At 48.5% G+C, this 16,457-nt stretch overlaps 1 long non-coding RNA gene across 1 annotated transcript; it reads left to right on the top strand.

The window, feature by feature from the left end:
* The first annotated feature begins 1,706 nt into the window (after nt 1-1,706).
* On the top strand, nt 1,707-6,265 carry LOC135898373 (uncharacterized). The gene is made up of 2 exons (XR_011511329.1): nt 1,707-2,089; nt 4,181-6,265. It is a non-coding gene; the product is annotated as an uncharacterized lncRNA (long non-coding RNA).
* Nucleotides 6,266-16,457: the final 10,192 nt, after the last annotated feature.

Below are 16,457 nucleotides of genomic sequence, written 5' to 3'. Positions count from 1 at the left end.
TTTGGTGGCGGCCGTTTTCCTTTAGCCTAATATATAAAATTTTCCTTTACTCTAGAGCAAGGCAGTGCTAATCTGGAACCTTATTTAAACGAGAAGGATAACGATAACGTGTCCTCTGCTTGTACGTCAACTTTCCTAAAAACACCAGAGCGCCACCACATTTTCGGATCCGCACAGCACCGCGCACGGCGGCGACGACCCGAAACATATATGCTGCGGTGACTGGAATGCCTGCAAACGTCTAGAGGCCGCGTTAGATGAGCTCATGCTAACCTATATGTATGTCTGTGTAGAGCGTTTGGAGAACAGCGATGCAAAATGGCTGACGTCGAGCTTACTTAACTTTGGCTAAGGCTTACGTGTCAGCCGTAGAGCACGGCTCATCATAGACGTAAAGGAAGCTGGCACTCGTTGTATAAGCGAAATAGTTCTCCGACAAGGATGCGGGATCAAGAGGCCTGCAGCTGTGGCGACTGACAGGTGACTCCGTGTGTGGTGACCTTTTAATCACCATACGTTTAGGCAAAGAGCCACTGCTCCTCCTCATCGGTACGCTTTCATATGGCATTTTTTGTCTGCTCGGTTTTCTTCTCTCTCTCGCATTGTAACGAGCATGGTTTAATGTTTATGAACAGCGATCGTTTGGAATGAGCGGGTAACGACTTCGCTGCCAAACTTGCTATACGCAAGCGCCAAAGACGCTTCCAGAGCACCTATGGTTCCTCGCCATGTGTGTACTATAACAGAGTCACATAAGCGGAAGGGTCCAAACATTGATTCTCGAAATGACAGGGCATGTGTACAGTGTTCGCTTCTTATGCGCGTAATATTCTGTTCATTGCGACAGCTCAGTGTCCAGCTAGCTGTTCACTGAATGGCACCTCCGCTGTTGCTATGGAAATCCAAACAATATCGCAGTTCGCCGTTGAATTCGGGCGCGGACGAAGATGCGATGATTCTAGCTAGACGGCCGACTACAGCAAGATTGCCGTGACACTCGGGGAAAAAGATGCTGTGCTCTTTTAAGAATGCCGTGGCATCTATAGTCGTACCGTCGCAGCACGTCATCTGTTGAAAGAGAGAATATAGATATATATTGGTTCAGCACTTCGCACCCTACAGACCCGTACCTTATGGCTCCAGGACGGCCTCGATATGCAATTCCGGTGTTTCCTGGGATATTACAACAAGGGCAGGACAGGAAGTTAGCCCCTATGGAGCTCCCTGTGGAGCTGGTGCACACATCGAGCAGGCCGCGGGCGTGCGAACGTCGGCGCCATGTGCGCGATGTCAACGGTGCAATTAAGAACTTAGCACGCTATTACGCGACGTTGAAGCTCCCGAACGCCAGCGCACAACGTGCAGATGCAGTCTGTCTCGCCGGACATGAGAAACGGGAACGCGCGAGCTCAAATCGGTTTCAAAAAGCCCTATAGGATGCAGTTAGTCTGTAACAGACGCTCTGTCCACACTCTAAAGAAGAAAAGAGCGCGGAAGATAGCGCCCATACTTGTATCGCACGCGCCCCGCTGCGCCTATTCGTAGGACACCGCACTCGCCCGATGAAATCCGAATCGGGGAAGCGCGAGGAGGGGAGGGGGAGGTTTCCTTTATCGGCAATGTGGAGGGGCCTAATCAGATAAAGAAAGATGGAGGAAGGCGACGCAAGCGCGTCGTCGAGTCGCGCGTGGCAGGTGTCGCTGCCGCCCACTTTACAATGTTCTATCGGACCACCCCTGTTCGGCGCGCGCCAAAGCGCGCGGCTGCTACGGCGGCGGCAACGCCGGCAGCCGGCGTCTTGCGCAGCGGCAGCAGCTGACATCTCGGCGGGAGGTTCACATCGACCGCGGTGGGCACGTGACCGCCGGCGTCTGCACCGGTGCGTAAGTGTGTGTGCCGGCAGCCGGGAGCCCACACGACGGCGGGCCTCAGTTTCGGCCTGGAGTCCGGACGCGGCGGTTCGGCTCTTGGCGTGCAGCCTGGCTGGCACTCAACACGTACGCTCCCTAGCTCGCGGACGTCTTTGCACGTGGCACGAGGAAGGAGCGGAGAACGAGACTTCCGGCCTGCAGCCGCCGTCCGCATCAAGGTGGGTTTCGTTGCACCCAGTTCTGCACCCGAAGTGCGTCAATTAGGAAGGCGTAATTAGTATTGCGGCACGGTTTGAAATAGAAGAGGTAAACGCAGACGCGCATTCCTTCTTGCGCCGAGATTCCGAAGTTTAGCTAGAGTGTAGCCTGCAGCGCCTCTATAGAGGAATCTGTCGTGCATAACCGAAGTATCGTCTGCTGTGCGAGACGAGAACGTACTATTGTCAGCATTAGCAGAGATCGACATTTTCTTCCTGATGGGTTGACGCGCCCCGATCGTCCTGGGGAGTATTCTGTAAGTGTTCACCTAGCGGACATGTCCATTTCGTCTGCACTGATGTTACGATTGGCTGGGCTGAGGTACAAGTGAGACGGAGACAGGTGCCCTCAGCCAATCAGCATTTCAGCAGCAGACGAAAAGGACATGTCCACTAGGTAGACACTTACTGAATAGGCCGCAAAATTCGGCTATCAACACTTCTCCCGCGTCGCAATCGAAAGGCGGAGGACCATTGGTTGGTTTTTCGTCTGTGGCTTCTAGTAGCTGGCCATGTTTCTGTCTCACTCTCCTATTCGGAGCGAACGGAATTGCTGAAACAACGTGGCTAATCGCATACGCCCTCGAATATCCAGATATCCCCTCACTGCACGCAATACATCGAACAACGTGCGCACGCAGCGGCTTCAGGCCATGTCGAAGGTTAGCACTGCAGCTCAGAAACTCCAAGTTCATCTCAAGCATCAGTGTAAGAACACTGCGTGAAATCGCAGCTTTTCCCTCTAGCCCCGTTATCCTTAACTCGTATCTATAGCATCAGATCGTTGTGCTGAGAATAGGCTGGAAACGTGTCCGGTTTTCTTTTTTTCGTGGTTGTTCAACGCCCACCTACGTGAGTGAATGTGCTCAGTAGCCAGTGGCCATGAGTCATATGCCACGTTAGCTCCATCGCCTGCACGCTAAAGCCGACAACAATACTACGTCGCCTTCTCTCCCTTCAAACCGTCAGCCGTTTCCCTTCTCTATATTGTAATCTCGCAGTCCTTCGTGAAAGGGCGCGCGCTGTGGCTGAACGCATTTCATCACCTTTGTGTAACGTTTCGTAAGCACGGTTGTATCACGGACAACGTTCTCGCAGCCTTGCAACTGAAGTATAGCCATCTCCTGTGAAACGCGAAAGGAGCATCGACGCAGCCCTCGCCCATATATACCGTGAAATCTCGAACAACCGCACTCTTCCTTTGCAAACAATTTCCTTTGTTAGGCAGCAGCAACAACCGCGTCGAAGTATAAAGGGCAAAGCGTTTCTGGATCTGCCTTGCTGCGATCACATTGTGAAATCACGCCACAAAAAGTTTTAATGCGGCATTGTCAAACAATGGTAGGTGGCGCTTATTCAGATCGAGATCCATTTTCCATCCATTTTGCGGTAAGTTGCGATGGATCATAGGAAAGCAGGGAACTCCAGCCCATACCAGCGGCTGCTTTAGCGGAGCTTGGTGATTCCCGAACGAATAGTAACGCTTGTAGAACGAAAATAATTGATAAACCTAACCCTTCTGGAAGTAAAAAAAAAAGTTTGACAGCGTCTCCCAGCCGACTGCAACTCCCTTTAGGAAGGAACACCGGCGGGGTACGGCCCCTCGATCGCCAGAGCCCCGCCGCACAACACGCAAACACCCGGATATGCCCAGACGTGGCAATAAGCTTGACCGGCCGATTTTCACGATGCGTCCGCCCGGCCGTGTAAGTGTCTTCGCAATGGCCAAAATACAAGCAGGGCCGCCCACAGCTGGGCGGGCGTCGTCGTCCTCATCATCATCGAACCGCGGCCGGGCGAGTCCCCACACCGCGTCGCGTGCCAGAGAGCGGGCCGCTGGCGTGAGCCCACGGCGGGTCATGGAATATTTAATAGCCCCGAATTTCGGGCCTCGATAAAGGCGAAGAGGAGGAAGCGAGGAGGGGCACACCCAATCGAGGCCCGCTGCTAAACGCCGCCGTCGCCGCTGTGCATGCCTTCTTCGTCACCCGCGCGCCGGCTGGACTTGGGCGCGCTGACGTCAAAGAGTGCGCGCTGCGCCTCCCAATCCAGGCGCCGTGCGCTGAACAATGCCTTCGTCCGCACCGCAGCTGCGAAGCAAGCACGGTGACGACATCGGCCAGACGCGACACAACTCGCGCTGGTATACGTGCCGGTGTGCCTCGCTGACGAGTGGGCCCGGACTCCATATGCCGGAGGAGGGAGGACGTCGAGCGAGAAGACTGAGGTTTGTTCTTGTTCCCCGCAGTTAACGACTTGTACACAGTGTACACGGCGAACAGGCCAAGAAGCAGACGGTAAGAGAAAGTGTTCCGGGACAGTGACTTCCGGCATTCTTCGTTGCTTTTTTCTTCCTTCTACTTATTTTGCTCAATCGTAATACGGTCCTACACGCGCTTCCGGATAGGCAAGCGAAGAGCGTAATGCGGCGAGTTCGTATTGTATTTCACCTCCAGATACAGCAGCAGCATAACAGCAATGGCGCTCACCGATGACGTAACGTACACCGTACGTGCAGCGGCGGTATCTTGTACGAGTTCAGCTTTAGAAGAGCACGGGTTGAGTCAGTGTATGCGGATATATGTCCAAATCGCCACGTTAAATGGGGGTGGGCGATCGAAGACAAGTGAATGTTCGGTTAGCTCTTTCTGCGAGTCAGCTTTGCGCCGTGGCCGTTGTCCCTCGAAGCTGCGCTTGGCATTATGGCCCTTGCAAATGGCGGGAGAGGTCCTCCGATGTTGCAGCTGGCAGCTGGAGAGAAAGTTGAGCTTCGCCCGTCCTGTGCCTCATTGGCAGTAGAAAAATAAATATCGAGTCAACTTCTTGTCACTTACATCATCTCCCTCGCTTCTCTTCTACACTTAAGACTTCATCCCTCTATCCCTTCCACTGGACATGCAGGTCCTTCCTTTTAACGATAACAACTTACGAGTTCCATCTCTCAAGGTTAGATGCTGGGACCGGTTAGTGCAACCGCGACTTTTGGCTATCGCGGCGAAAGTGGATACACCGGTTCGATTAGCCGTATATTTCTTGATTAGATCGATGGATGAAAATAAGAAATGCACAGGAATTGTATGCGTTCGGCTGGCGGTGGACAAAAATACGGCTGGCGGTCTCTAAAATGGGGCCTTCGTCCTACATACAGTGGGCTTAAATTGGCTGACAATGACGACACCTTTGGGGAATCGATGCGAAGAATTCTTTCAATAACTGGATCAACAAATTAACCGTTAGGTTTGCCGTGATGCGATGACGGCGATGCCGTTTGACAACGCCGTGTCAGGTTTGCCTGTTCTTTTTCTGGTAAAGGTTTTAGGCAAGCGTCCGCCTTTTCGCTGTTACACCGAGGCGTTAGCGTATCTGAGTTGATGCTTCGAAAAAGCGCTGGGCGGTGGTGGGACGGTGATGAAGAAACGTTAGTGACGATGCGGAGAGGATCAAGTTTAAATTTTGGTCACTGCTGCGGCATGTCGGAGTAAAAAAAGAAAAAAAAGAAAGAAAGGACAAAATAGCGAACACGTACTGATACCCGGCTGCGCAGAACCGAATAGTACGTCGACGCGTGCAGCTTTAAGCTTCCACATTGCATCTACCCACGCGTTTCGCTCCACAGCATGAAGACTACTTCCCACCAGTCTCTCTTGTATTAGGAGGCACTGACCTCACCCATCTCACTAATCTCTTCTTCGTCTTTTCATTTCTTTTGGTGTCCTTCCCTTGAACTACTGTTATTCTTGCATTTTCATTAGAGAGGAAGAGCAGTGGAGAACAAGGGCGATAAGAGGAGTATCGAAGAGGACTTATCACCGAACGACGCACAAGGCTTCGGCAGTTTCTACACCTTCGTCACGTCCTCGAGCACTCACGCCCTTCAACTTCTCACTACGGCGACCGGGGCAATTGACACCATGTGAGACAACGCACGCCCTGGGGCTGACTCGAGCTGCCCGTGCAAAACTGGAACCTTTGCGTTGTTTTGTTCGTTCGGCTCGAGTTAGGAACCGGCGTGGAAGCGCCGATGGAACGAGCCGGCACCACCCTCCCCCCCTCTCGCCGGCTCGCCCTGCCTGCCCTTTCCTGTCTCGGCGGGGGTGCTCCCCGAAGCGTTAAATAAAGATTCACTGCACTTTTCAAGCTCCGGTGTACGTGTGCTTTACTTTCAACGTAGGCGCAATTAAGGCTGATAAAGGTCAGATAACGTATCGTGCGCGCACTGCGAGGCTTCTAGCTCGCGGGTATTCCCGGGCCTATATGCAGACAGAAGACGAGACCACATTGTTGCACACAAGAATGGCGACCCGAGGTGTCTATAACGCAGTGACCTTGTTCGCCAGTGAAAGCAGTAATAATCGAACCTTGATATCTTGTAGCGACCGGATCTGAAAAGCACCTCGTCACAAAGGAGTTGGGACTGCTCCACTCATACAATACATAAATAGGAAGGCAGGCTATCGAACGATAAGGTTTCTTAGGGAGTTAACTAGCTTCTGTGTGCTTCACGAGGAGATGCGTAAACCTTGGCGCCAGAGATTGGGTGGCCTTTAAAAAATCAATTCTGGGGTTTTACGAGCAAAAACCACGATGTGAATATGAGGCACGGGGCACTCCGGATTAATTTCGACCGTCTGGGATTCCTTAACGTGCACCCAATGCACGGTACCCGGGCGTTCTTTTTTTTTTTTCATTTCGCCCCATGGAAACGCGGCCTTTCCGACAGGGATTCGATCCTCCGACCTCGTGCTTAGCAGCGCAACGCTGAAGCCACTAAGTAACCATAGCGGGTCGATTGGATGGCCCTGCGTGTGCTGAGCCTCAGAATTCACGCCGCAACGTGCACCGATTTAAAGGGCAATCGGCAGTCAACGACTGCGTGGCATAATGGGGCGGATTATGGCTGAAGAAACAGATTTGAAAAAAAAAAATAAGAAAAGGTATAGTGTAGTGTAGTGTGCGCCGTGGTAAAATCAACTCAGAATAATAATAATAATAAACGTGTCGTATATCTGACGCTAGCCATTCATTGATTTTTTTGAAGACTGCCAATCGGTCGGCGTTACAGGAATGCACAGTGTACGGAAATCGTCACCGCGAGAGCCCTTCGTCGGAATATATCTTTCTGCTTATACGCACCGAGTACAATATACGCGCACGTCTCGAAGTAACGAGAAAGTGAGCTCCTCTCCTTCTCATCTCCAGGAAACCGCTCCCCGCCATTCCGAAGCTCGTTCTGACGTACGGATACGCGCACTCGTCTGCACGATCACGCGAGCGAACAGAAGCATTATTAAGAAGCAGGCCGTGGAAGAGCGACCCGCGGAATGGTCGGAAAACATGGAGAGAATGCATTGTTGCATCCGCTCACATTCGGCTCTTTGAAAAGGGAAGGAGCTGATTTTGTAAGAAAGTCTTTGGTTTGCTCGCTGTTGCTTAAGGGGCTTTGGCCGATCGTGTGCCGGGAACGAAGCGCACAAGGTGCTACCGAATGACACGAAGAAGGCGTCGTTTTATTTTTCTCTAGCGACGTCTTATTGGTAACACGCAAAAATCAAAGCGCTTGCGCTGCTGATAAAGACCTCGGGTACTGCCGATGTCTGTTCGGTATCGGGACGCTTTTTGTTTTATTTTTGAGCTGTTGCGCGTAATAATTGTCGATTGCGCTGGACTTGGGGGATACTGCGAGATGCGTGCAATTAGCAAGATTACTTTTTGCTCAGCTGATCTACTTATCTTACCACCAAAGTGAACGTTGAATGAAAAAACGATGAATGCAAGTCTCATCGCTTTCTCAGAGTTGGCTACGTCGTGCGCCACTAACAAGTTTCGCAACACACTTGGAAGGTCCTTCCATGAATTAGTTTCGAATCGCTTTATAATGCCATTATTTCCTTGCTAATTGTACAGACCGCATTGTGCAGGCGAAATGAATGACCGGTTCACGTCATTTCCTGGTATGACGTCCCCATGTCATGCAGCATTTTGACCCGTCCAGCACGCTCGCTTCAAGGTGAACAATGTAGCCAACGCATGCAAAGCGTCTCTCATGCAGCAGTGCCACGGTGCGATGAATAAATGAATCGGTAATTAACTAATTAATTACATTTGAGGTAGAGCCTATTTCACGAGTAATGTCAACGCTAACGCGATTAGCATAGAAACAATGCAGCGAGACACCGTATATATGGCCGAATTTACTTCTGTGCAGCAGAGTGGCTTTTATAGCAGTGACTGGGCATTTCTTCGTCGGCGTGTACCTTTTGGCTTGTTCGGCTGTTAGAAAGCACCAAAAAAGCTACAAAATGTAATTTTACGGAATACGTTACTGGGGGCACTGCAAAACGCTTTCGTTGCACTACCCGAACAATTTTTATGGTGCTTACACTCACGGCCACTGGAACCAGGCATTCAACGAATCCGATTTAATAAAATTAACAACACTGTTCATTTATTTCCCCTTTAAGCGCCAGAAGGACAAGCCATTTAAGGAGCTTACTATTTACGCTCCCATTCATATTCTCATTTGTATGCTACCACCAATTCGAGGAGAAAAGAAGATATAAACATTGTAGAGGGAGATAGAATAAGGAATGAATGGCAAACACGTCAAATAGGTGCATCTGCGATTAGCTACCCTACCCAAGGAGAAGGCGGTTAAGGAAGGAAATGAAAAAAAAAGGAGAGACAACCATCCGGCTGCCCCAAGACCTCTCCCGCTGCGATGCAACGTTACTGTGTCACTTGTGACTGGGTGTGGCATTCACAAAGACACATTTGTTCCTCATTGGGACGAGTGATACACCTTCGTCTATCGAGGAGTCTATTGAACATATCTGCTTATGCACCCCCCCCCCCCCCCCTGCTGTGACCATCAAAGCCTGTGATCATCAACACCATGTTAGCTCACGGATTGAAGATCGTACTCGGTGACAAAAGCGCTTGTACCGTGGCTATGCATGTTGCGAGCCCAGAAAGCGCGATGCATGCACTACTGCAGTTATTGAAGTCGACAGACCTCAGAGAGCGATTGCAATTTCAATGTGCGCTTCTGGATGGAGTGACACACATCCGCAGTGTCACAAGCACTACGGACAGTTGAAGGCATAGCAGACGCAAGTATACTATGCGCCCGCTGAAAGGGAGCGTTTCAAGAAAATAGCGTTGGTGGCGCTGCGCTGTGAGCGGAACCCAAACTTTATTCACAACCCCGGAATTTCGGACAATGAACAATGGAATTTCGAAAAAAAAAAATGCCCCTGAGGTCATCTGTCAAACTTCACGGCAATGCGCTAGCGTAACTCAAATGCCAGCATTTTTAAATACTGGCATTTGAAAAGATCGCTTGCATTTCAACAAATTTCAGTTAGCAACGCCGAGAGAGTACGCCCATCTAGTAACATGCGTACTTACGGAACTTATTCGCAAATTTCCTGCTGCGTTATAGCAGTGTTTTATTGCTGACCAAAATTCTGATGTTACACGGCAAAGACGCTACGACTAAGTGCCGTGTATACGTATGTTAATAAATGTGCGCACGCTCTCGACATTCCTATCTCAAAATTTTTTAAATTTGACCGGCCTTCTGAAATATCACGTTTTGAATATGCCAGCCATTCAGTTACGCTGGCGCGCTGCAGTGAATTTCGACAGATAGCCAAGGGGGCAATGTCCGAAACTCCTGGACAAGGAAAACAAAGAACGGGAGGTTTTGAACCAATGTTGCCTGAGCCTAGTCAAGCTGTCTAAAAACAGTTTTCTTGCCCACGTATCCCTTCCAGAAATCTGCATTATAACTGGAAAAATAAACATGAATTGAATTTTAAAAAAATGCAGCAGGTACAATGAGTTGGAGTCAATATACAGTGAAGCTTTGGGAGTGCATAAAGAGTCGGAGAGAGAGAGAGAGAGAGAGAGAGAGAAATGATGCATAGAAAGGCAGGCAGGATAACCAGAGGTAGTTCCGTTTACTACCCTGCACGGGGGAAGGGTTAAGGGGGATAAAAAGAGAAAGAGAGTGGAAGGGGAGATAGAGAGAAAGAGGGACGAGCACAAACAAACCGCGTACACTGTGGAGCGGTAGGGGGCGGCGTTCTTAGTCTATCGTGAAGGCCCGTATACGGAAACACGAGTAGACGCATGCACGCACTCATCGTCAATGAGGGGCATGGGCGACTGCCCCCCCCCCCCCTCCTCCTAATTTTATTGACGTCCAAATAGAGGAGAAAGAGAAAGAAAAATCAGGATCTGTTTAATTTCTGAACCAAACAATAGGTTACCGCAGAAGCTCGCTGAGCGCCACAGGAACAGTGAGAGCTTGTAATCAGGAATAGATTTGCGATTATATGGCATTGAAATGTGTATTGCCCATGGAAGCAGAGTACATTTCGAGAGCACGAACCAGGAGGCAAGAGAATATTTAGAGGCGGAGAAAAGAAAAGATCACGGCCTCTAAACTATCAGACGCGAAAAAGAAGAAGAAGAAGAAGAGAGAGAGAGTGTCTTGCATGGCATCACTATAAATAAAGGCGACGAACGCCCAAATCCGTGTATAAAGACGAGCGAAAGAACCAAAGAAAGATATTTGCTTTAAAACGACAGAAATAGCTAAACACGTTAATTCAGTTTATTATAGGAATGATAAACTTGAAGGCGAATGTCTGTTGCTACGACATATTTTGGCAGGGCTTGTTGTTTCCCTGCGTAATTCCGTAGAGAACAGAGCTGACAACCATGAGACACATCTGCAGTGGAAGTACAGATGGAAATACATTTACAACAAATTTAATATATGTGCGTGCTATCCTGTGTTGAGCCATGTCGGGCGATGACGTAGTTTCCTTGAAGCGGAAGACTGCGGATCGAGACCTGGAGAAAATTCGCTTCTGCAGCAAAATCACCGGATCCCACGCGTATGTGTGAATCGTTGATAAGCGGAGCTTTCTTTTATGTTTACTGAAATGTCTTCACTTTTCTTTGTTCACTTCTATGCCGCTAACTCATCGCTCAATGCATTCTCAGGTTTGTATTTGGTTTTGGCGTCGCAACTTCTGTTACCCGGCCGGTACCACAGCTACGCCTTGAAGCACATGTTCCTGCAGGACACGGGGCTGGTGCCTAAGCCGTAAATGCGCCGCCTGCCTGTCGTTGACAGCTATGGGTGTTGCGACGGTAAAGATCTTAATTATCTCTCTTTTTACACTTTATGTCCTCATCCCCTTCCCCAAGGCACTGAGACGCGTTCTCTAAATGGCTGTGGAAAAATATTAAAACAGAACCCAACTCATGATGACTGCTGACGGTAATGCGATTAGCAGTCCAGCAATGTAACGATACACCGTATTGCTGAATTAACGCTTGTTAATTGTCTGCAATGACAATTCCGAGACGTTCCTTGCTTCGGTTATATAAGATATACACTGTCTCCTGTATTAGCCCACATTGCTGAAAACTCCGTTACCAAAATTGCCAATGAGCATGGATGCGCATCGTGAAGGGGCAGCGCAATACGACTAAGACAAGAAACTATCGCACGAGTGCCAATGACTGTATGACGACGACGCACTGCCGGCGATGGAAAGACGGAATGACGTCGATGGAACGGCAAAGGCGGTGTGACAACAACGGCGTGACGATTCCCGCATGAAGACCATGGGATGACGATCGTATAACGAAGACAGCGTGACGATTCCGGCATGAAAACCGTGGGAAGACGACGAGTGTATCACGACAATGGCGTGCTCGAGGAAGACGGTATTACGACAACCAGATGACAAAGCTGTAATGTCGACTATGGCACAACCACGGCGGAACAACGACAATGGTACGACAACGGACGCATGAGGGAGACTGTTTGACGACGACGCAATGTCAACAATGACATAACGGCGGCATGATTCCGACCTAATGACGACGGCATGGTTGCGATAGAATGACAGAGAGAGAACGACGTCAACGGAACGGCGTAGACAGTATAATGGCGACGGCATGGCGACAATGAGGTGACGTTCCTGAAGTGATGAGAATGGTCAAACGATAGCATGGCGACAGCAGGACGAGACTGGGATGACGAAGCTTGAATGACCACGATGGAATGACCACGACGACATCGTGACGACGCACTGACACCGATGGCATGACGGCGATGGCATGACGAGAGTCGGATTACGAAGCTGGAGTGGCAAAGATATGACAACCACAGCGACATCACGATGATCGCATGAAAACTAATGTACGACGACTGTACGACGACGATGACGTGGGTTGGATGACAAGATTGGAATGACGACGAGATAACTACGACGGTACCACGACCACCAGCACGTACCTAGTGGCCCAAGCTATTAGACAACTTCGTCCACTTGGTGTAGTAGGCGTGACGACGACGGCATGACGAGAGCCCGTTAACTAAGCTGGTATGACCACGACGCTATCACAACCTTAATCACATACGCGGTCGTCCTAGCTAGAAGACAACTTGTTCTGCTGTGTTGGCTTAAGGAGATGGATGGATGCATGGATGGATGGATGGATGGATGGATGGATGGATGGATGGATGGATGGATGGATGGATGGATGGATGGATGGATGGATGGATGGATGGATGGATGGATAAATGGATGGATGGATGGATAAATGGATGGATGGATGGATGGATGGATGGATGGATGGATGGATGGATGGATGGATGGATGGATGGATGGATGGATGAGATAGATAGATAGATAGATAGATAGATAGATAGATAGATAGATAGATAGATAGATAGATAGATAGATAGATAGATAGATAGATAGATAGATAGATAGATAGATAGATAGATAGATAGATAGATAGATAGATAGATAGATAGATAGATAGATAGATAGATAGATAGATAGATAGATAGATAGATAGATAGATAGATAGATAGATAGATAGATAGATAGGCTCAAAACGAATGAAGTAGTGCTAATGAAATAACGCTAATCGCAATAATAGCGCGTCTTCCGCTCTGCAATCTCTCTTTCCGTCTGGTGTCACTGCTCAACCAACTACTACAGGGGATGGGCGATGAAATGGGTGATAGTAGAGGGGAAAAAAAGAAGAAATCTAAAAGGGAATTTAGTAAGCTAAATAGACGATATTGAATGGATAATGTTCGTTCTCAATATTAGTTTTGTGGATATATTAAAAATCTGTGCCAATAATATTATTGGTATTCACGGGGAGAAAAGGAAAACACTGGAAAATTAACGTGGCAATCACTTTGTGTCGTTTATAAAGTTAAATATGGCATCACGTACGTTCCTGTTGCAGTATCCCAGTACCGACGCCCCGAGAGAAAGTATAACGGCAATTATAACGCCCAGTACAAGCTGGCGAAGGTGGCCTTCCAGAAGTCGCTTTCTTTGCGTGTTAAACCTCCGACCTTATACAAAGAAATGTTTCGTGGTTTCAGGCTCACTGCAATAGCAATATTGAGCAGAAAGAGCCAAACCAGACCCGTGTGAATGAAGTTCAAGCAGTAGCATTCGGCAACACATTCTAGTAAACTAAACTTCAAGTTTTCTAGTGAGACCCCATCTGCTGTGCCAAGAGAATCTAAGATGATGAATGAAGTTTGAGCAGTGACATTCGGCAACGCATTCAAGTAAACTAAACTTCAAGTTTTCTAGTGAGACCGCATCTGATGTGCCAAGAGAATCTAAGATGATGAGAATCAGTGATATTTTAGACGGACGAATTGGCATATGTCCGTCACGAACAGAATATTTTAAAATCTTGCAGCCGGGATACATGCCCAAGGTTGTAGAATCCACAGTCCCGCATTGTTTGTTTGTTTGTTTGTTTGTTTGTTTGTTTGCATCTACGGGTGGCTCGCGCCCACTATGGGGGATTGGCCAAGAATCGGGCGACATAAAAAAATTAAACGAATCTAATAAAGAAGCAGAAAATTTTGAATAGCTGAAAGAATGAAAGGTAACATTTAAGAATTCAGCAAGGGAATCGTATTAATTCAATTATGTATCTCACAACAGCTGAACCAATATTCCTATGATAGTATCCCAAGAGAAAAGGCTCCGAAAGATCAGTAATCGTTGTATTCAAGCCAGTACCCCGTAATTGCCTTTCTAAAGTAAGTTTTCTTAATGATGATAGACGGCGGCATGACAAGAGGAAGTGTTCCACTGTCTCAAGCTCACTACAGTAAGAGCACAAGGAGGAGGGCGCCAGACCAGATCGATGCAGATCATAGTTTAATGTAGGTATTCGACATTTAAACTTGCTCATTTAACTCCTTTCTCCACACTCGGCTGCTTCTGTTGCCGGCTGCCTTCCTCTTTGCGTATTTTTCTGCTTGTCTATTCAGGCACCTACCCAGAGGGACATGCACATTCCATGGGAGTGCCCAAGAATGTCAACGAACCCAGTGGAAGATGCCAATGGTTTGTCCAATGTCCTAGATTGTTTAGTCAGGGACATAACCAGTGGCACACACTCAGTGGCACACGTTGTTGTATACTCGGTATAAGACATCAGCAAGCACCCAGTACCCACAACGTGGAAGAAAGGAGCAAAGAAAGTTTCGCTTTAAAAGAATGATGTGGAATGCAGGACGTGCAATATGGAATTTGTCTCTATGCTAATTAGGCGCCTTTACTTGCAGTGAAAGAGCGAAGTGACTAATATTAATAAATACAACGTATTGGAGAACGTGCTTGGTTTCAAAGTCTTCTAAGGGTGCAAGAAAAAAAGAACGCTTCACAATGTCCATAATTTTATCACTTTCACGCTGTGATGCCTGTATACCGTTCACAAAGAAAAAGAAGAAACACACACATATTACATATAAATTTTTACTTGTACCACAGACTTACTCGATCACTCGATCTGTAAAAAATATGTTCTCCAGTCCACGCTGTGAAGGTGGTTGGACAGCCAAGCTGTGAACGACTACTATAACGATTACCCATTGCGATGTAGGTTTAAATTATTCACGTGGCGACGTTCGCACGCATTCTACCTCATTTGTTAGCCCAAGACGTTTCGACGGCTTGCAACTTGACTTGCGCCGCTACTTCGTCCATCCACAAAGAGTGAACGAGAGAGAAGAGAAATTCGCCGCGCCTCGCATGTACGCTGTTCTTCAGGAGTCTTCACTATACGTGGCCTTCCCATTGCATTGTCACAACACAAATCAGTTACTATGTGGGTTCTTCCTTTACGTATATAGGAAAGTGTAGTTACGTCACTCCCTGCTTCGTGTGCTACAGTCAAGCTGCCGTCGTCGTGGCAGCTTGCGCAAAAGTATTCTTTACCGAGAAACGTATACAAGGAGCGCTACGTGCTTCGCATTGCTTGTAGGCGCAGGAACGCCTTATCATGAATCATGTGGTTCGGATGCTTGTTTTGAGCTTGTTCTTTATGGAAACGTAGGCTGTTCTGTATGTTCTGTATGAACGTATGCACTACTCGCTTCACTTTGCTAAGTGCTTGTAGCCTCTGCATTGCATTTCGGGGTATACGAACCACAGGTGACGACACTTTTCTGTCGACGTTACGCCACGGAGAAATCCCGGGATGCTAGCCATAGACAGCTTCGGCGTAAAGAATAAAACAGCATATTGCGCCGGCGGTTACGAAGAACGAGCTCCTGCTGTCTCCGCCTAGACTGGCGCGTAAGTCCGCCCATTGATGCAGAGCTATACAGGCTACCTGTTATATTAGGTCGACTACACGTCTAAAGCTCGCTACTAATTAGACACGTTCCCGAGCACTTTTTTTTATATTTTCGCTGCACGCGCGTCTCCGGGCTAAGCCTCTTCAGCCGCGCTCCGTGCACCGGGAAGCGCGCTTGAAGTGCAGCATCTGCGCGAAATGCTGAGAGCGCAGCTGTGAGCTGCAGCGAGGCGGCACAGCTTGCGTGACATCTTCTTTGCAAAGCGAGCCCGAGAAAAAACGGAGAGAAAGGAAAGAAGTCTACGAGGCGGCTGAACAATGGTCGACTGAAAATCAAAGCTACACTGCAACCCGCTGGCGAAAAAAAAAAAATTAAGCGACGGTACCAAAGAAACAGTACTTAGGTTGGTATACATTCCCTACCCCCTCCCCTCAGAATTGCACCTGTATTTCTTTGACGAAAATTAACAATTAAGCAGATCCAACGCACATTTTAGGAGTCTATGCGAAGCGGAGTTTCTGTGAAGCGGGTAGTGAAATGGGATGAGTTTGCCCACTTCATTCCAACATTGTTATTGGCTTGAAGGAAGCTGGCGCACGCGCTCTCGCATGTGCTTTCGCGCACGCAGGCAACGCTGTGTGACAGCTCTTGTAATGGCTTGTATCTTTCTTG

This window comes from Dermacentor albipictus, chromosome 1 (genome assembly GCF_038994185.2).
Source record: "Dermacentor albipictus isolate Rhodes 1998 colony chromosome 1, USDA_Dalb.pri_finalv2, whole genome shotgun sequence".
NCBI lineage: Eukaryota > Metazoa > Arthropoda > Arachnida > Ixodida > Ixodidae > Dermacentor > Dermacentor albipictus.
Note: the sequence above shows the minus strand (reverse complement) of the source record. Positions and strands in the feature narration are given on the sequence as shown.